Source organism: Taudactylus pleione, unplaced genomic scaffold, assembly GCF_031769625.1.
Source record: "Taudactylus pleione unplaced genomic scaffold, aTauple2 ptg000122l, whole genome shotgun sequence".
Lineage (NCBI taxonomy): Eukaryota > Metazoa > Chordata > Amphibia > Anura > Myobatrachidae > Taudactylus > Taudactylus pleione.
Genome location: NW_028284524.1, coordinates 7,305,087 through 7,326,020, shown reverse-complemented (window position 1 = coordinate 7,326,020; position 20,934 = coordinate 7,305,087).

Here is a 20,934-nt window from a genome sequence, read left to right as displayed (position 1 = left end):
GGTATGCCTGTAGGTGCATCCATTCCCTTCCTGATATTATGACAGGGGCAAATTAAATTGCCCAGGCAGGCAGGTGTGAAACGCTCCCCCTTTTTTGGATAAATCACAACATGAAACAGCAGAAAATAAATCTGTCAATACCAGTGGGGTCAGCACATTGAAAATTACATTTACTCCTCTACATTACCGATACACAATCCCCACTGCTGAGGAACACTCTTCACTCCTTTACCCACTTCGTAGCCACTAAGCCCATTGTCTTCCTCCGTTTGGCAGTAGCACAAAGTAGCAAAGTCCATAGAGGCTTACTGGTCCACTTGCGACCAAAGCATGCCGCTCTACACCTTCCCTGCAGTCGGCTTGGCACTGACCAAATGACATCCTTTTAAACCATCCTGGCCTTATGGTGATTCACGTCACCTGAGCTGTACCTGGAACCTCCACCAGCCTTTACCCAGCTGTGGTCACCAGGTACGACCTGTCTCCTTCATGTCTGGCAACATTTAAGAATACATGCAGGGTTATACAATACACAGAATTGTAGCATGGCATCTGGAGCATGCTTACTCCACAGCACTATTCCCCCCCCCCCCCTCCTCTCCCCATACAGAATTTTTACTAGAGTTGGCATCCCCAGCATGTAAGGCTACTTAGTAATAAAGAAAAAAATTGCAAATGATCTATAGCGACTAGTGATGATTATCGGTTGCGACCTTGGGATCACCTCAGCTCGAGTTATGCGACTTTTCAGTGAAAGCAGTGTGTGTGGTCCGCTGGCCACCCGTGGTGCCTGATGGACTCAGGATGGCAACCTCCACTGCTAAGGGCCTGATTGAGATTTGTAAGATAGAGCAAGTAACTGCGTACTTTTAAAAAAGCATTTCAGGGAGATTGTGAGAGCAGCATCTATGAGCGCAGCGGTAAAGTGGGCGTGTACTGCTCCATCTGAGAGGCGTGTCATAAACTTGTTTTACATCCAAATGTAAACAAGCCCCAAAGCAGTTAAGGTTCCTACACGCTAGACGACTCACAAACAATGCAATGTCGTCAGTGATTTCCCTTGAACTTCCCGGCACTCCTGGACATACGATATGGTGCATAAAACTACAATCTAACTAAGGATATATTGTGCATCGTTAACGATTTCCAAATCATTAGATCGTGCATATTATATCGTTTGCTAACCAAAACACCTCACAACCATCTTAAAGATGTGTGCTCAAATTTAAACAAAGGGCTGTACTATGAGACACAGATGCATGCACAGATCATTGAGATCCGTGCATGCATCTGTGTTAAAAAAAAATAATGCATGTCAAGTGTAAATAAAAAAGATGATGTCTCCCTCCCCCCTCCTCCTAAAGCACAACCAGCCTAGGACTTTTCAGAGCCAGTCCTGGTTGTCAAAATACAAGGGACAAAAGATGTAGGGGTCCCCTAGCACAACCAACACCGGGCTCAGTAGGGGTACCCTGAATATACCATAACCAGTATCGGACTCTTTCTAGCAGGGGCATAATGCCACAGCCAGGGTAACCTTTTCACCGGGTCCCCCGGCCAAAGCATTACGCCTGAATGCTAGTCAGCCAATGCCGGGGATCCCTGGGGAAGTGGGGACCCCCCCCAATAAAGGGTTCCCTCTCTCCAAGGCACTTCAGGGAGATTGCTACTATTTCAGGGAGTCTCCCTGATAATCAGGAAGAGTTGGCAGGTAACTGCACCTGGACAAACCATGTTGCAATACAAGGGGTGGAAATACGTACTTTGTTTGCATGTAGCCCACAAATGCTGAACAGCTTTATTTTTACACTGCAATTGAGATTACAGGCTGGACACAATTTACATCTGTGCAACATGGTTTTACAAAGATGCACAGTATTATTATTATTACAATTTATATACAGGGCGCCACAAGTGGTCCGCAGCGCTGTACATACAGTACAGGGTACACTGAACATTACTTTACAATACAGTAACCAAAATATAAACAGAACAACAAGTAACAAATAGCAACACAATTCTCCATACACAATACAGCTGGGAAGGTGAAGGCTGTCAATGAAGTGCTTGAGAAAAGGGCTATGAGACAGTAGGGAGGAGGACCCTGCTCCTAGAAGCTTACAATCTAGGGGAGAGGGGAGACAGATGACATGAGGTATGAGTGTGTAGAGGGGGACCTGAGTGCGGGAAGTAGGCAAGTTGGAGATGGCTGAGGCAGGAGGGAGAGCAACCTGGTGTGACAGACACGGTTATGTGGTGGAAGGGTATGCTTTGATGAACAGGTGGGTTTTCAGTGCACTTTTGAAGCTCTGCAAGGTCGGGGAGAGCCTGATCAAGCGAGAGAGCTCATTCCAGTGAAGGGGGGCTGCACGAGCAAAGTCTTGGATACGAGCATGAGATGAAGTAACCAGAGTGGAGGAGAGGTAAGAGTCATTGGCAGACCGGAGTGGGCGGGAGAGAGTATGTGAGGAGATGAGGTTGGAGATGTAGGGAGCAGTGGAGTTAAAAAGGGCTTTGTATGTGAAGGTGAAGAGTTTGATGAGGATTCTGTAGTTGCTATTTCTTACTCTATTCCCAAAGCTGAATCAGGCCCGAATATCAGTTTAGTCTTTGAAAATCACAGTTATGTACTGATAATGGTGCTTACTTAGGGGGGGCGATTAAATTGTTTACAAGGCAGCTATTTGTTTTGGGCGCCCGACAGAGCAATTCAATCGTTGCTTTGTTTGGGCATGATTGCTGCCTAACGCCAGAATTTCTGGTTGCTCCCTCAGGAGGATACAAGCATAAATGTGGGACAAACCCATGGTTAGGGAGCCCAAACAGTAGTTTGAGCACCCTAACTAGGACTGTAGACAAGATTTAAACCATTTTACACAGCTAAACCCAGTCTCATAGGGTGCGATGACTACGATAATTAATGGGTGCCCAGAACAATTGAATTGCAACACTGGGCGACCATTAATTATTGCTGCCCACAAAACAATTGAATCGCCCCATAAAATCCAGATTTAGGAGCTAGAGAGGCTGAAATGTGCTTATTACTTTGCAGAATACATTTAAATCGAGTTATTTTCTTTATCACGTAACATCATACTTGCCTACTCTCCCAGAAGTTGCAGGAGGCTCCCGATTTTTCGGGTAGCTCCCTGCACCCCCAGAAGAGTGGGCAGATCTCCTGCATCCTGCCCACTTCCTAGTGAATTGGTGAGATAAAAATCTGAAATGATGCAAAAAAACTAATTTAGCCCTGCCCCTCTCCTAGGAACCGCAAATTGCGCCATTTTGCCACATCGGGGGCATAATGACATTAGAGCCTAGACCCCCCCCTAAGTAGCAAGCTGCATCTCCTCTAGACTTCTTCCAGAGAGGAGATGGAAAAAGTAGGTAAGTATGCCTAACATATATCAACTGATATGTGTTTAACAGAAGTGGCGAAATGTAAACAAAATGCAGAGTTGTATCTGAGGAACAAGTGGGAGTTGGATCAATGCCCTCTGCTCTGTAACAGGATCAGTCAGGATATGGAATTTTCTGAATAGCCAATCATTGCATCCACGAGCTGCAGTACTTTTAGGGCCTGATTCAGAGGCGTTCGCTCTGAATCAGGGCGGGTTTTTTATTTATTTTTTCCGGCCACCAGGCCACTCGCTAAGCTGTTAATGACCACCCACAGCTTTTGCGGGTGGCCTGGTGATGGTTGTGATTATCGCAACCATCGGGCTTGCGTGGAGACTTTGTGGTAGGGTCTCAGCACTCGCAAGCCCGAGTGGACTTCCTGCTCTTATAGAGCAGGAAGTCCACTACTGACATCACGAGTGATGTCAGTAGGGCCGCCCACAAGCGTCAGGCGTTCCTAAGGGAACACCTGCGTTTGTGCAATCCCCTCCCCGCCTACAAAACGGGGTGAGCTGTCAATCAACATCGACAGTCACCCCATCTTGTAGCAAGACCCGTTGCGACAGAGCATCCGTCACAGTACGGGTCTCGCGCACGCCTGAGGCGGTGCATGCGCAGCCGAGGACCATCGACCCGCTTTGGAGCGCTGTGCGCTTGCGAGCGTATCTGAATCAGGCCCTTAGTCCACATACTTGGCCCAATGTACCAGAGACTCACTGGGGTAAATCTGACCAAATTAAGCGCCTGATTCAGAGCCGCTCGCTCTGAATCAGGGCCAGGCTTTTTTCTTTTTGGAGCGGCCTCTTGGCCGCTCGCATAGCTGTGGGTGACCACCCACAGCTATAGCGAGCGGCCATGATGATGGTCGCGATGGTCAAGACTATCGCGACCATCGGGCTTGCGACGAGACCCTTGTGGTAGGGTCTCGTTCATCGCAAGCCCCAGAGAGATTTCGCTCTAACAGAGCCGGAATCTCTCCGTTGACATCACTCGTGATGTCAGTGGGGCCGCCCCCAAACGGCAAGCGTTCCCTCGGGAACGCCTCAGTTTGGGCAGCCACCCCCACGGCCCGCCCAGCAAAGGAGGCGAGCTGTCACTCAACATCGACAGCTTCCCCTCTTTAGTGAGAGACCCGGAGCGACGGATTGCCCGTTGCTAGCCGGGTCTCGCGCATGCTCACAACGAGCCGGCTCCGTCGTGCTTATGCACTGTGGAACATCATCGACCCGGTTGCGAGCGCTCAGCGCTTGCGACCGGGTCTGAATCAGGCCCTAAATGTACAGAGCTGTTATCTACAAGCAGCTCCCAGCCAGTGATGACATCAAGAAAGAGACAGAGGAATGAACTACAAGATCTGATCATTTTCACTCATCTAAAGACTTTTAAAACAAGTTTTATGAACAACCTTCATCGTTAATGCAGTATGTTGTGAATGTTCTATTTCTTTTACTGGCTAAAAGTTGATCTGCTCTGATTGGCTAAAGGTTGGTCTAGCCCTGTGAACATTCTAGTGCCCTGGTTGGCAGAAGAGGTTTTTTTCTGGTTTTAAAATAATTACCCTAAAATCCATCAGTCATTAATTCTTTTACCAAGAAATGTCCATGCACTGCATGTTACAGGCTGCCCTAAAAAGCTACATTACCAATGCAATCACCATCTCTCCCATTAAAGTTGAAGGTTATTTGAAAGTATTCAGCAAAAATATTTAATACATTGTGCCTCCCATCCAAACTGCATCTTTTAAAATATGATACTATGCTTGTCACAGGATTACAGTGTCATTTTTTTATGACAGGTCCTCTTGTCTACTATTAAAGTGGCAGACTGCCTGTTCCTTACTGGTTTTGTTGCTGAAGCAATTTTCCCATCCTCATATCAAATGTACCAGTAAAATGTATACAGAGACAGAAACTGGTAGTAAAACATGAGATTGGCGACTCTTACTGTATTTATTTAGACATTATTTGGTATATAGTTTATTTTTTGTTCACAGATAGGAATCACTGCAATAGTGAATAGTGAGGCTGAATCTTAGTCGCACAGCAAAGGGTGAGTTCTTGCATACAGCGCATGTGTGCAGACAGAACTTGATAAGATCTGTCTTTCTGTAAATTAGGGCATTTCAGGGCAGGAACTTGGAGGTGGCAAAGTGATCCCACGTTATGGGAGTGTCGTGGCCAAGTATCAAGTGCTCCATGTGATTCTGTATGGAGAAAGGAAGCCTGTGTCTGTAGGTCAGTTTTTCCGAATCTCTGGCCTCAAAGCCCCCTTACAGTCAAAGTTTTAAAGACCCCAATGCAGGGCTGCCATCAGAAATTGTGGGTCTAAGTACAGAGGAAACGGATGAGGGGCCCAGTACAGATGAAATGGGCAGAAGTGTATCAAAGCCCTGGCACCTAGATCAAGAACACGTAATGACATGCCCCTCATAGCAGGGTTATAGACAAATCTTTAAAGGGCTCGGGCATAGGCACACTTGATGAGGGCTGGAGCAGATGTATACTTTGGGAGGGCTGGAACAGAGGCACACTTGGGGAGGGCTGGGGCAAAGGCACACTTGATGAGGGCTGGAGCAGATGTATACTTTGGGAGGGCTGGGGCAGATGTATACTTGGGGAGGGCTGGAGCAGAGGCACACTTGGGGAGGGCTGGAGCAGAGGCACACTTGATGAGGGCTGGAGCAGATGTATACTTGGGGAGGGCTGGAGCAGATGTAAACTTGGGGAGGGCTGGGGCAGAGGCACACTTGAGGGCTGGAGCAGATGTATACTTGGGGAGGGCTGGAGCAGAGGCACACTTGGGGAGGGCTGGAACAGATGTATACTTGGGGAGGGCTGGGGCAGAGGCACACGTGATGAGGGCTGGGGCAGAGGCACACTTGATGAGGGCTGTAGCAGAGGCACACTTGGGGAGGGCTGGAGTAGAGGCACACTTGGTGAGGGCTGGGGCAGAGGTACACTTGGGGAGGGCTGGGGCAGAGGCACACTTGGGGAGGGCTGGAGCAGAGGCACACTTGGAGAGGGCTGGAGCAGAGGCACACTTGGAGAGGGCTGGAGCAGAGGCACACTTGTGGAGGGCTGGGGCAGAGGTACACTTTGGGAGGGCTGGGGCAGAGGCACACTTGGGGAGGGCTGGGGCAGAGGCACACTTGGGGAGGGCTGGAGCAGATATATACTTGGGGAGGGCTGGGGCAGAGGCACACTTGATGAGGGCTGGAGCAGATGTATACTTGGGGAGGGCTGGGGCAGAGGCACACTTGATGAGGGCTGGGGCAGATGTATACTTTGGGAGGGCTGGGGCAGAGGCACACTTGATGAGGGCTGGAGCAGATGTATACTTGGGGAGGGCTGGAGCAGAGGCACACTTGGGGAGGGCTGGAGCAGAGGCACACTTGATGAGGGCTGGAGCAGAGGCACACTTGGGGAGGGCTAGGGCAGAGGCGCACTTGATGAGGGCTGGAGCAGATGTATACTTGGGGAGGGCTGGGGCAGAGGCACACTTGATGAGGCCTGGAGCAGATGTATACTTGGGGAGGGCTGGAGCAGAGGCACACTTAGGGAGGGCTGGAGCAGAGGCACACTTGTTGAGGGCTGGGGCAGAGGCACACTTGATGAGGGCTGGAGCAGAGGCACACTTGGGGAGGGCTGGAGCAGAGGCGCACTTGGAGAGGGCTGGAGCAGAGGCACACTTGGGGAGGGCTGGGGCATAAGTACACTTGGGGAGGGCTGGGGCAGATGTATACTTGGGGAGGGCTGGAGCAGAGGCACACTTGGTGAGGGCTGGGGCAGAGGTACACTTGGAGAGGGCTGGAGCAGAGGCACACTTGGGGAGGGCTGGGGCAGATGTATACTTTGGGAGGGCTGGGGCAGAGGCATACTTGATGAGGGCTGGAGCAGATGTATACTTGGGGAGGGCTGGATCAGAGGCACACTTGGGGAGGGCTGGAGCAGAGGCACACTTGGGGAGGGCTGGGGAAGAGGCACACTTGGGGAGGGCTGGGGCAGAGGCACACTTGGGGAGGGCTGGAGCAGAGGCACACTTGGGGAGGGCTGGGGCAGAGGCACACTTGGGGAGGGCTGGGGCAGAGGTACACTTGGAGAGGGCTGGAGCAGAGGCACACTTGGGGAGGGCTGGGGCAGAGGCACACTTGGGGAGGGCTGGGGCAGAGGCACACTTGGGGAGGGCTGGGGCAGAGGCACACTTGGTGAGGGTTGGAGCAGATGTATACTTTGGGAGGGCTGGGTCAGAGGCACACTTGATGAGGGCTGGAGCAGATGTATACTTGGGGAGGGCTGGAGCAGAGGCACACTTGGGGAGGGCTGGGGCAGAGGCACACTTGGGGAGGGCTGGGGCAGAGGCACATTTGGGGAGGGCTGGGGCAGAGGCACACTTGGAGAGGGCTGGAGCAGAGGCACACTTGGGGAGGGCTGGGGCAGAGGCACACTTGGGGAGGGCTGGGGCAGAGGCACACTTGAGGGCTGGAGCAGATGTATACTTTGGGAGGGCTGGGGCAGAGGCACACTTGATGAGGGCTGGGGCAGAGGCACACTTGGGGAGGACAATTGGTCTGGGGCTAGGGCAGAGGCACACTTGGTGAGGGCTGGAGCAGAGGTACACTTTCTAAGGGGCGTGTACACTACTGCTGCTAAACTCCGAAAAGCTTATCTTTTTGGAGTTTAGTACATAGAGGTCAGATCGTAGTCCCCATTGATAATAATGGGCACTGCGATCTGAAGTGCTAATTCTGTGAAATCTCCTGCATTGTACTATTAGTGCATAGGATCGATACATAAAAAAATATGCAGAAACTGCAGTTACTGCATCATTTTCTGTAAAAAAAAAAAAAAAGGCTTGATACGTAGTCTCCAACTTTAATAATATACTAAGCAAGTTAAAGAGCTATTTAAAACAAATCTAAAAATATTCTATACTTGATAGGAAATCATATGTCCCTTTTTAGCTACCTTGCTGCCAGCAACTGGCCTCTGCTATTATCAGCTTTTGCACATAAAAGTCTCCCTGCCGAGTCCTTATGATAGGTTTGCAGGCTGGAAGACTGTTGCATTAAGAGATGACTTTCCCGTGATCAGAGGACCTCATTCAGAGGCGGTCGCAAGAAGCGATCGCTCTCTCTGAATGAGGGCGGGCGCTTCTTGTTTTTTTGGTGCGGTCTCCTGGTCGCAAGCATAGTTGTGGGTTACCACCCACTGCTTAGCTAGCGACCAGGGTGATGCTCGCGATGGTGATCACCATCGCGACCATCGGAGCTTGCGACCAGACCCTAAGGTTGGGTCTGGGCACTCGCAAGCCCTAGGGAGCTTTCTGCTCTGATGCAGGAAGCTCCCCACTGACATCACTGTTTTGGAAACCACCCCCCGGCCCGCCTACAAAAAGGGGCGAGCTGTCGATCAACATCGACAGCCGCACCTTTTGTAGCGAGCTTCAGAGCAAGAGAGTTTCTCGCTCTGGGGCTTGCGCACGCGCAGTGCGGCCGCTGCGCGTGCGCAGGGCTACCCAATCGACCCAGTTGCGAGCACAGCGGTGCTTGCGCCTGGGTCTGATTGACCCCCAGAGTCTTCTCTCTATGATAGCCACAGCTGAGGAAGCCTTCACATATATGTATATACAAGTGTTACATCTGTTTTATATAAGACCACATGCATGCGAGGTGTAGCAGTCCTGAGAAGTGCAGTAATTATGTAATTTGAAACAATGGAAGGGCTACCCATATTGTGCATGATATACAGTATTTATGTATGCTTGTGAAGTATTACATATCTAAGCTAATATCCCAGTCTGTCACCATCTACCATCTATCCCTAATTGCATCACATACAGATACTCTACCTGAGCATTATGCACATCCCTGTGGTATGAAATCTATATACACTCTCACTCGGCATTTCATAGGCTATCATGATAGACACAGATGGCAATATGTCTTTAAATGGGAAGGAATTTACCAACGGTAATCGTCTGCTTGGTTTCCAGACGTGAGGATATAGATATACAGAACAGACAATATATTTTACATTTATTTACAAGGCCTGAGCATACCAGGGTAGTTAGATAATGTGCTTCAGTCCTCCTGCCTCCCCAATATGTGCTCCTCCCAGCTACACACTATGGGCCTGATTCTGAGCCATACACTGGGCCTGAATCAGCAAAGATTGCAACTGTGACTCCGCACGCAATTGGCCGATTGTCGCGATCTGCGTATGCATCGCAATGCGCATGCGTGAACACTCCACTGCGATCGCAGTGACTACTCAGACCCATCGCAGAGTGATTGACAGGAAGTACCATTAGGGGGTGGCGATGGGGGGGGGTGGTTGGCAAAACGCAGGCGTACCAGTGCATTTGAATGCCATTGCAGTGGCGTGCATAAATTATCCACTGCGATGCCCTACGCAGCTTGTGTACTTACTGCGTGCGATGAGGTTAGCAATTCCTTAGTAAGGTCAGAGCTTGTGCAAGTGAGTGAGGCTGCGATGGTACTCGATGTTACTGATGGTTTTGCAGTTTTGCAAAGTATTACAGAAGTGTGTAAGGTAAAGTGGGCATCCTTATGTTGTGCTGCGATGGCATAGCGATCACAGTGGGTTAGCATATCATCGCAGTGAGACTGCGTGCGTAATCGCTATTGCATTCGCAGTTGTGATCCTTGCTTAATCAGGCCCACAATCTGCAGGTAATGCCGGTGTTCATGTCGTTAGAGCTAATTTTTGCAACTGCGCATGCACTAACATTTCAGAACACTCATACGGTGCATACGTTACACAGAGGGCCTGATTCAGAGCCGAACGCTCTGACCAGAGCGCTCGCTCTGAATCAGGGCCCTCCTCCATGAAAATGGAGCGTCCTTATGGACGCTCGCATAGCTGTGGGTGACCACCCACAGCTTATGCGAGCGTCCTTGATGATGGTCACGATGGTCAAGACCATCGCGACCATCAGGCTTGCGACGGAGACCCTGCGGTAGGGTCTCGCTGCCGCAAGCCCTGGAGTGATTTTGGCTCTATCAGAGCCAAAATCACTCCCACTGACATCACTACTGATGTCAGTGGGGCCGGCTTCAGACGGTAGGCGTTCCCATGGGAACGCCTCCGTCTGGCAGCCACGCCCCAGCACGCCCACCAAAGGGGGCGTGCTGTCAATCAACATCGACAGCACGCCCCCTTTGGCGCGAGACCCGGAGCGACGGAGAGCCCGTCGCTATCCGGGTCTCGTGCATACGCACGACGGAGCTCCCTCCGTCGTGCGCATGCGCAGTGGGGCAACATTGACCAGCTTGCGAGCGTCCTGCGCTCGCGAGCGGGTCTGAATGACCCCCAGAGTGTGCGCACAAAGGTGCTGTCGCCATCGATTCAAATGGTATCAGAAATGTGGTGGAACATTGATGGGCGGAGACTGGGAGGTGGCTAGTAGTGCACGCAGAAATGGGGCATTCAGTGAGTGTGTTTTGGGAGTGACGCAGAAGTGCCAATGCAAGCGGCTGCGTTCCCAGATGCTTGACCGCTCACACAGGACACCATGGTCAGACGGACAAACTTTATCTGCCATAGGGCAGGGGTAAGCTTTGATGGTGCGACCGATGATGGCATATAAGGACGCACCCAGTGGCGTAACTTCATCCCAGGTGCCCGGAGGCAAGATAAATGTTGGTGCCCCCCCCAAACTAAAATGTACCACCCCCCAGCCCCTATGCCAGTCCCAGCTGCCGCCGCCCCCCTTATGCAGTTCCTTTTATATAATGCCCCCAGTAGTGGTCCGCCTATGTAGTGTTCCCCAGTAATGGTCCGCCTATGCAGTACATCCAGTAGTGAGCCCCCGGTAGTTGCCCCCAGTAGTGAGGCTCCTTGTAGTTGCCCCCAGTAGTGAGCCCCCTGTAGTTGCCCCCAGTAGTGAGGCCCCTGTAGTTGCCCCCAGTAATGAGGCCCCTGTAGTTGCCCCAGTAGTGAGCACCCTGTAGTTGCCCCCAGTAGTGAGGCCCCTGTAGTTACCCCCAGTAGTGAGGCCCCTGTAGTTACCCCCAGTAGTGAGGCCCCTGTAGTTACCCCCAGTAGTGAGGCCCCTGTAGTTGCCCCAGTAGTGAGCACCCTGTAGTTTCCCCTGTAGTTGCCCCCAGTAGTGAGTCCCCTGTAGTTACCCCCAGTAGTGAGGCCCCTGTAGTTACCCCCAGTAGTGAGCCCCTGTAGTTGCCCCAAGTAGCAGGCCCCTGTAGTTGCCCCCAGTAGTGAGCCCCTGTAGTTGCCCCCAGTAGTAGGCCCCTGTAGTAGCCCCCAGTAGCAGGCCCCTGTAGTGAGCCCCTGTAGTTGCCCCCAGTAGCAGGCCCCTGTAGTTGCCCCCAGTAGTGAGCCCCTGTAGTTGCCCCCAGTAGTAGGCCCCTGTAGTTGCCCCCAGTAGTGATGACCCCCACCGCGCGCACACACACACACAAAAAACAAACTAACACTTACCTTTATCCCCGGTCCATTGCTGCTGCCGTCCATCCCTGGTGTCTGCTCCTCGGCACTATGGGAGTGACGTCATTACGTCACTCCCATAGTGCACTGCGGGACCTGGAAGACGGAGCTCACTCCTGAGCTCCGTCCCCGGCGTCCGCTCCTCGGACACTGCGGGACCCGGAAGACGGAGGGAGCTCTGTCCTCGGACTACCGCCAGGAGGATAGGAGCCGAGCGCCTGCTGGTAACACACTCAGCGGGCGCCCGGCAAATGGAGGGTGCACCCTCCGTAGTTACGCTAATGGAGGTGGATCAGCGGCGCTCCTCCATGCAGCTCCCGGGGACAGTGGAGCCAGGTGCCCCTTTCAGGGCTGACGCCCGGCGGCAAATGACTCCATTGTCTCCGGGAGTTCCGCCACTAGACGCACCGATCGGTATTACAGCGTGCACGGGTGCTAAAGGTGGGCGTCTCACTCCTTGCACAGTCGGCAGCACGGATGTACACAAGGAGTGAATAGGCCCTTTGCATAAACACGCAGACAGGAGACTGCCAATAGACTCTGCTGTAAACGCTTTTGCGTGCGACATAGGGTCTCATTCAGACCCGCTTGCAAGCAGGTCGATGTTGAGGCCCTGCGCATGCGCAGCGGCCACACTGCGCAAGCCCCGGAGCGAGAAAAAAATTCTCTAACTCCGGGGCTCACTACAAAAGGGGAGGCTGTCGATGGTGATCGACAGCTCGCCCCGCTTTGTAGGCGCGGTGGGGGTGGGGGTGGCTGGCTAAACGGAGGCATTCCCGAAGGAACGCCTGCCGTTTGGAGGCGGCCCCACTGACATCACTCATCATGTCAGTGGTGAGCTTCCGGCTCTATTAGAGCCGAAAGCTCACTGGGGCTTGCTGCAGACGAGACCCTACCACAAGGGTCTCATCGTAAGCACCGATGGTCGCGATGGTATTGACCATCATGACCATCAACCTGGCCGCTCACTAAAGCTGTGGGTGGTCACCCACAACTTAGCGAACGGCCAGGAGGCCGGCTCTTTACAGTGAAGCGGCGCTCTCATTCAGAGCGAGCGATCGCATTTTGCGCGCGGCTCTGAATGAGGTCCTTAGACTCAGGGCCTATGGGTGCAAAAGTGCAGGCAGCAGCTTCTTTTGCTGGTGGCCCATCTGGCTAGCCACCCCCGTTACCTCCCTGAAATTGCATCACTCTGTGTGCAATTTCGATCTGCTTCTTCCGTCAGGATGCATGAGCAGTGCGACTCAAGCGCAGACTGAAAACATGGGCTGTTTGCGTGCAGCATCCACATTATGTGCATCTCTAAGCCAGGCCCTGAGGCCGGGATGTACTACAGGAAATATGCGGTTAAAACCCTGTTTTCGGGGTTTTTACAGCATTTTCGGATGTACTAAGCCCCGGCCGCCCTATTATTGGTGCAGAGGTACAGAAAAACCTGGCGTTACCCTATAAAAGCCTATGGGCTTCTTACCACATCCCCCACACGACGCTTCGCCGCTGCCTCGCCGCCCCGCAGACACCCAGCACTGGCCCCCTTAGTCTCCTGGTCGCCGGCCCGTGCTCCTCTTGGGTTCTCTGCCTCCTTCTCCTCCTAATCTTCTGGGTGCAGGGAGGAGGAGGAGGAGGAGCCCGGGACTTCCTGCACAGGTCACTAGCAGGAAGTTCCCAGGGCTCGGAGGGGGCAGAGACCCACGGAGACCCCCTCACCTGGAGTCGGCTGCTTCGCAAAGGGCAGCTCTTATCGCAAGAGCTGTCCTTTGCGATACTAATCACATATGTGATTAGTAAGGTTGCAGTAAATGGCGGAATGTACACCGCAACCTTAGTACATCCCGCCCTAAGTCTGCTCAAACCCTTGCATTTCCGTAGACACCGTTTGGGCTCACACATAAATATGCCTGATGTAAAATGAGGAGCAATTATGCAAATACAGATGTGTGATGTCGCAAAGGAGAATTTGCACTGTGATTTATGCACTTCAGATTTGAAGGTGATATGTGTTTTTTTTCTGCTAAGGCCCCAAATTTCAGTGAACTTCTGTAGGCAGCTTCTTTGGTCCTTGAAGGAATAACAACATTTATAGTAGCACACCTTGACAATAGTAGAACACAGGGGTTGGGTACGGTATGCCGGCGCTCAGGATCCTGGCGGTCAGAATCCCGATGCCGGCATCCCAACAGGGTCACAATCCCGACAGACGGAGGTAAGTATACTCTCCTACCCCTAGCCCTCCCTCCACTAGTGCCTAAACCTAACCCTCCCCTTAGTGCCTAAACCTAACCCTCCCCCTTAGTGCCTAAACCTAACCCTCCCCCTTAGTGGCTAACCTAACCCTCACCCTTAGTGCCTAAACCTAACCCTCCCCCTTAGTGCCTAAACTTAACCCTCCCCCTTAGTGCCTAAACCTAAACCTCCCCCTTAGTGCCTAAACTTAACCCTCCCCCTTAGTGCCTAAACCTAACCCTCCCCCTTAGCGCCTAAACTTAACCATTCCCATTTAGTGCCTAAACTTAACCCTCCCCCTTAGTGCCTAAACCTAACCCTCCCCCTTATTGCCTAAACCTAACCCTCCCCCTTATTGCCTAAACTTAACCCTCCCCCTTAGTGCCTAAACCTAACCCTCCCCCTTAGTGCCTAAACTTAACCCTCCCCCTTAGTGCCTAAACCTAACCCTCCCCCTTAGCGCCTAAACTTAACCATCCCCATTTAGTGCCTAAACTTAACCCTCCCCCTTAGTGCCTAAACTTAACCATACCTGCCTACCCTCCCGAAATGGTCGGGAGCCTCCCGAAAATCGGGTGTCGGTCCCGACCCCCCGGAAGAGGGGGCAAGTCTCCTGGCCGGCGCAGCCCGCCTGCACCCCCCCACTTGCGTCCGCTCCTCCCCTGCGGCGTCGGAGGAGCTGATGACGCGATTCGCGCTGAATCGCGTCATCGTGGCCCCTCCCCCAGCTACACAACGCCGATAATATATGCGCTGTGGGGCGGGGACACGAAGACATGGCCACGCCCCCCTGTTCCGCCCCCAAGACGGATCACGCCCCCTTTCCCCCCCACTGCAGTGCCGAGCTGGCTGCCTCCTCCCGGAAGAGGCAGCCAGTTTGTCAGTAAGTATGAACTTAACCCTCCCCCTTAGTGCCTAAACCTAACCCTCCCCTTTAGTGCCTAAACTTAACCACCCTCCCCTGCAGCCTAAACTATATCCTGAACACAGGTCCTTAATTTCTGAAACACAAAATTACATTTTAAGTGCCCCACAGAGCTTCTGCGCTCCCTGCAAAGTATGGAGTGGGCGCACCTTAGGCCTAGTTTTCATAGTAATACATGTTATCAATTTGCAGAGCAAAATTATGGTAATGAGATAAAAGCTTGACATATTTGTAGAGGTGTTCCTTCTAGCAGCAGAGAAATAAAGACAGTGGCGAGGTTGCGCACTCATTCTATAAAGTGGTATAAAACCAGCAGTACTTTAGAAGAAGTTCTGAGAAGTTTAATGAATAGAAGGAGTGTGTCAAAGCTGGGGGAGGTTTACACTTTTGCACAGTGCGCAGCTGAAGAATTGGTCACCTCTGCACACTTCTAGAATAAAGTGGTGATTGTCAAGGGTGGAGAGTAGGCAGAACAAATTATAATAGCTATGGAGAGCACCACCACTATCCCCATCATAGTTCCACTCATAAAGAAGTAAAGGGTGTCCTGCTCCTGTTTGGACCTAACTGCAGTTGTTTCGCAAACACAAGGACACAGGTTCCCAAACTCCGCCATTGCAGTACAGGTTTTAATGATATCCATGCTTGAGCACAGGTGACTTAATTAGTGCCTCAGCCACTTTGATTTAACCATCTGGAGTCAAGCATGGATATCCTTAAAACCTGGACTGTAATGGCGGAGTTAGGGAAACTGCACTAGGGGATGGTGGATGGAGGTTTGAGATTACTTGGAATTGACTGTATAGTTCTGACTGCATGTATAATGCTGCACCCTGACCCTTCCCCTCTCTCTCATTTTTACTCCATGGCCCCAACCCTCTATTTGCACAAAAATCAATAAAAAGTATGTATTCATTATTTTATTATTTTTATTTTTATGTATTTTGACATCTACACTAGTGCCTATCCCATACCTAGTAATGAAAGAAATAAAATAAAAACACTGTTGTCTGGCCATTTTCTGATTCAGTAATGAGGTGTTTTAGAATGGATAGAGATTATTTATACTGCTTCTACACAAATAACATAGAACATGATCACTATGAATTTCACCATAAATGTAAAACTTTTTGTTGAAGTGACAAAACACTTGTGTCTTCCTTTTATTCTTTGTCAGAGCTCCTGGTACTTAAACTCGTGTTTGATCTTTTTTATCCTCCTCACTTTTATCTGCCTTTCCTCACTATAAGCAGTGTTTCTATCGTCCACGCTTGCATTTTCCTTTCTTCTCTCTCCATATACAGACATTTATTCCAGATACCTCTCTGCTCCATGTACCAGGCTGGCTCTGTTCCCAGAAGTCATCATCCCAAACCCAGCAACGTCTAACAAACAAACAGGGGAAGAGTGTCAGGAACATTCTAGCTGGCTGAAACCAACAGGTTATGTGTCTGCTTTTCAGATAGGATGTGGGATATCCAAGTTCAGAGAGTCAGATACCACTATTGAATTTCATATATTTTATTTTATTAGTTGAGAAGACCCCATAATAACACAAAATAGTGTTACATGACTTACCTGACTAAGCATATTGCTTGGCAAATGTAGTGATATAATGATGAACAGTCACTGAGTAGTTCTGGAAAGGATTTGAGGAAATGCAGTGATATCTGGCATGATTATTTATGTACATGTATACATGACACATGCCTTATGTGACTTTGATGCGGGGGGAGGGGGGTCCACGGTCACTTGTCACTGCCTATGGTTTCCAGTGGAAATATCATATCTTTAAGAGAAAATAAATTTTATTCTTAAAGTTGACCTGTTGAGTTTTGAAAAATGTAACTTCAATAGTACAGCTTGAGTAGAAGCTAAATTGAATGTAAATGTACAGTATTAATATCATTATTGAGAGTTAATATGAACTGGGAATGACATATATTAAAATGTATTATTAAATTAGCTGTTGGTGTAAGTTGAAGTTCCTGTGACATTGAGATCATGTGATCACTCACAGCCAATTAATAGACAAGTCTGTTTGATGAAGTCACAAAACATTCTTCGCCCAAACCATCCAGATTCTTTCCAAACTACACTCATATTCCTGGAATGGCAATGCCCACTTTTGATCAGGCCACATCCCTTATGGTGTGGGCAAATCAGGATATGCACAGCCCACTGGGTGTGATCATATGGACCCCCTCCACCCTAAGCTGCATGCACAGAGCCATGAAATGCAGTGCTGCACAAGCAGCCATGGAGGAGTGTGTCACTGCAAACCAATAAGAAGTTCTTTCATTTGCCTGTAATCCAGGACTGATAGGAACTGTGCCCAAGTCTACCTTAAATATGCTCCCAACCGCCAGGCCTCCTAATGAAGACCCAGCTACTTTTATCTTTTTCATTCTTTATTTTTGTGTGTGTGTATAGTGTGTACAGAAGTAGAATGATAAGGGAATAGTGTAGGGATCATCTATAGCATCATGGGTGGCCAGAGTTTTCCACTCTGTCATCTACCTTCAAATCTAAAAATCTTCCAAGTATCTACATTTGCACGTGCGACCCAAAATGGTCCGTCACCCCGCAGCAAGGGCGTGGAGACTGTCCCACCCAAATCACACATTGGTCCCCACAATAAAAAATTAAACATATTGGCCCCCACAGGAAGAAAAATAAAAACACACACACATTGGCCCTCACAGCAAAAAACCCAAACACAATGCCCCCCCACGGGAAAAAAACCCAAAGCAAAACATTTCCCCTGACATAAAAAAAATAAAACAAACATTAAATTGCCCCAGCCCCCCATAGAAGACTGACCTGTCTGAGAGAGAGCGGCTCCAAGTCTCGTTCTGCCCTCAGCTATGGATGACACCAGCAGTCCAGCAGCAGCCTCAGTGCAGAACCGCCAGTCTTGATCGGTCCAGTGTGCCACACTGATTCCCCTTATGTGTTTGGCGCCTTCGAGCTGGTCCTGCCCCAGTGTCCCCCTTTACCCACCTCTGGCACCGGCGCAATGGAGGCTGTTACATGTGACAGCTTCAGCCAAATAGAATCAGCCCGATTCTTATTGGCTATTGCTGTTTCAGTGACAGCCATCAGAAACAGCCGCGGCTTCAGCTTGGTGCAGCTGAGCTAGCCAATATGAATCATCCTGATTCTTATTGGCTTCTGATGGACCACATGTAAACATGGCAGCCGCGGCTTCAGCTTGGTGCAGCTGAGCTAGCCAATATGAATCGTCTTGATTCTTATTGGCTTCTGATGGACCACATGTAAACATGGCAGCCGCGGCTTCAGCTGCCCACCTGTGATTTTGGCACGCAGCCAATAAGAATCACACTGATTCTTATTGGTTTCAGCTAACTTCTGCTGGACGGGCCAACGCGATCGACTGGTCGAGTGTCTCGGCGCTTTGGCCACCTCTGATCTATAGGGATGAAAACAGCTAGGTATACCTAAGTGTTGAATATCTTAAAGAGGTATGGTGCAGCCCCATTATAGGTATTCTTCTCGCCATGCATGGGTCATAGAGCAGAATCAAGAATTAACGAATTAACAGAGAAGGAGTAGGATAAAGATCTGTCCTCTCTGAAGAGCCAGGAATTCCAAACTTGATTAACTGCATGTCCTCTATCATGGAGGTGATAAGAGCCAAATTTGGCTGTTAAGTGCAGAGAAGGAGCGTGGGGACACGCTCTTCCAGGCATTTTGCTGTTGCGAGAAAATGTAAAGCTTCTTTGCTAGAGAATTTATTGAGGTCTGGGATGTGGTGATGATGGTGGTGGGGGGTTTAGCATAGGCAGAATACCCAAGAGTCTCTCACCACTGGGGTATCAGAGGCTGTTCAAGAGCCTGTGCACAATATCCCAAAAGGGAGTTATCATAGGGCAAGGCCACCAGATATTGACCATGGTGGCTTTGCAGTGGTAAAATCTTTTCAAGTAAAATACCATAAATTTGATAGATAATACCTCTATCTGTGGGGTGAATTCTACAGAGATTTCTACAGAGACTCTCAAATGTGGTAAAACTACGGTGAGTCTGGGTCGAGGGTAAGGAGTGCAGGAGGTGGACTAATGAAAGACCTCAAATAGACTGACTACCTGGTTGAGGAACTTTTACTGAAGTTCTGGCTAGGCCCAGGGTATCCACCAATTGCGACTACAGAAATCTACTGTGAATTTGAGACCAGCCTGGATCCGATTTAGGAACCAAGGCCATAGCTGCCGGATGATATACAGGATTGCCCCAGATGGGAGTCTGGGGAAAAAGACCAAAGTGGCGAGCTTACATTTAAGTGAATATAGGTCATAAAGTTGTTGTTGCAAATTTGAGAGTAGTGGAGTCATGGAAGGCCTTTAGTTTTTAGGTAGGCCCCATAGAGGACTCAGATCAGGGCATTATAAAAAAATGAGATTCACTATCTAACCAAGATGATGTCCAAAGACTAAATAGTATGATTTCATATTAGGAAGAGCACTCCCTCTTCTAGAAATATATGATTTCTTATTAGGAAGACTACTGCTCATCTAAATAGGCTTCTTTAGTATATTGACAGACAGACTGTTATTCCTAATAAAGCAGGTGAGGGCTTTTGAATGTTATTTAATAGGGAAAGAGGGACTGCCACAGGATAAGTCTGGAAAAGTAATTTAGGGAAGATATTCAGGTTCACAGCTATGATCCTGCCCAGTCCGGAGATAAGACGTTTCCTGGAAAAGACCTGGATGAAATTATGTTTCTGGTGGAAGAAGGTCAGAAACCAGTCAACCCTTGCACCCTTACTGCACGGGAGGGACAGATAACCCTGTGAGCAGAGCTGTCAGCATAAGGGGAAGAACATCAGAGGGGAGAATAGGGAAAAGAACATGTGGGAGAAGGAAAGAGAGAGACAGGAGGAACGGGGAGAGAGAAGGGGAAGGGAAAAAAAATCTCTACACAATAACTACCATCCCGACGAATGACGGGTCCAAAATAATGATAGATAGATAGATAGATAGATAGATAGATAGATAGATAGATAGATAGGTAGATAGGTAGATACATTTCTCAACCCTCAAGTTTTGAGGATTACAGATGTGGAAGCAGGTGTGGTAATTACTGACACAGAAAAATAGATTGACTCATCTGGGCATTATTAAAGAAATCAACAAAACATGACCTGTTGATGGTACTTGAGGACTGGAGGTGAGAACCCCTGATCTAGATCACTCATTCACAAGTGTCGGTAGTATGTTACTATAGTGCTGTGTCCTTTCCTGCATTACCCTGTTTTTATGCACCTCCTACGTAAGGTGTCTGCCAACTGCTGCTGAGAGAACCCTCTCAATTACTGGCCCAGGATAAGGGCATTCCCCCTATATAGATTGTAAGCTTTCACAGGCAGAGCCCTTTAAACTTCCCATCACCTTATGTGTGCCCTTTTCTTTCCTGAAAGTACAGGGTAAACCAGCAATATAATACCTTGAAATAACTACACGGAGACTTGCATAAGGGTAAGGGAAGGTCAGCTTTATTTAAATTTATTTAAATGTAAGCTAATAAACTACTTTAACTTTTAATTGAACTAACAAGAGAAAGACAAAGAGACAGATACAGTATGGTGGCACAGAAAGAATGGCCGCACAATGCAATATCACCAACTGCATACTCACACCACTCTTCCAAATGGGAGGCGATCCGCCAGCCCATTATTCTGCCTAATTTATCCACCTTCCGCCCAATAACACAACGTGAGGCCCACCGAGATCGATGGTGCCGCTGACCCCAGTAGGATAAAATCATCCTAAGGACGGGATGTACTAAAGGAAAAATGCAGTAAAAACCCAATTTTCGGGGTTTTTACCGCATTTCCATATGTACTAAGCCCCGGCCGACCCTTTTATCAGTGCAGAGGGTAACGCCAGAAAAACCTGG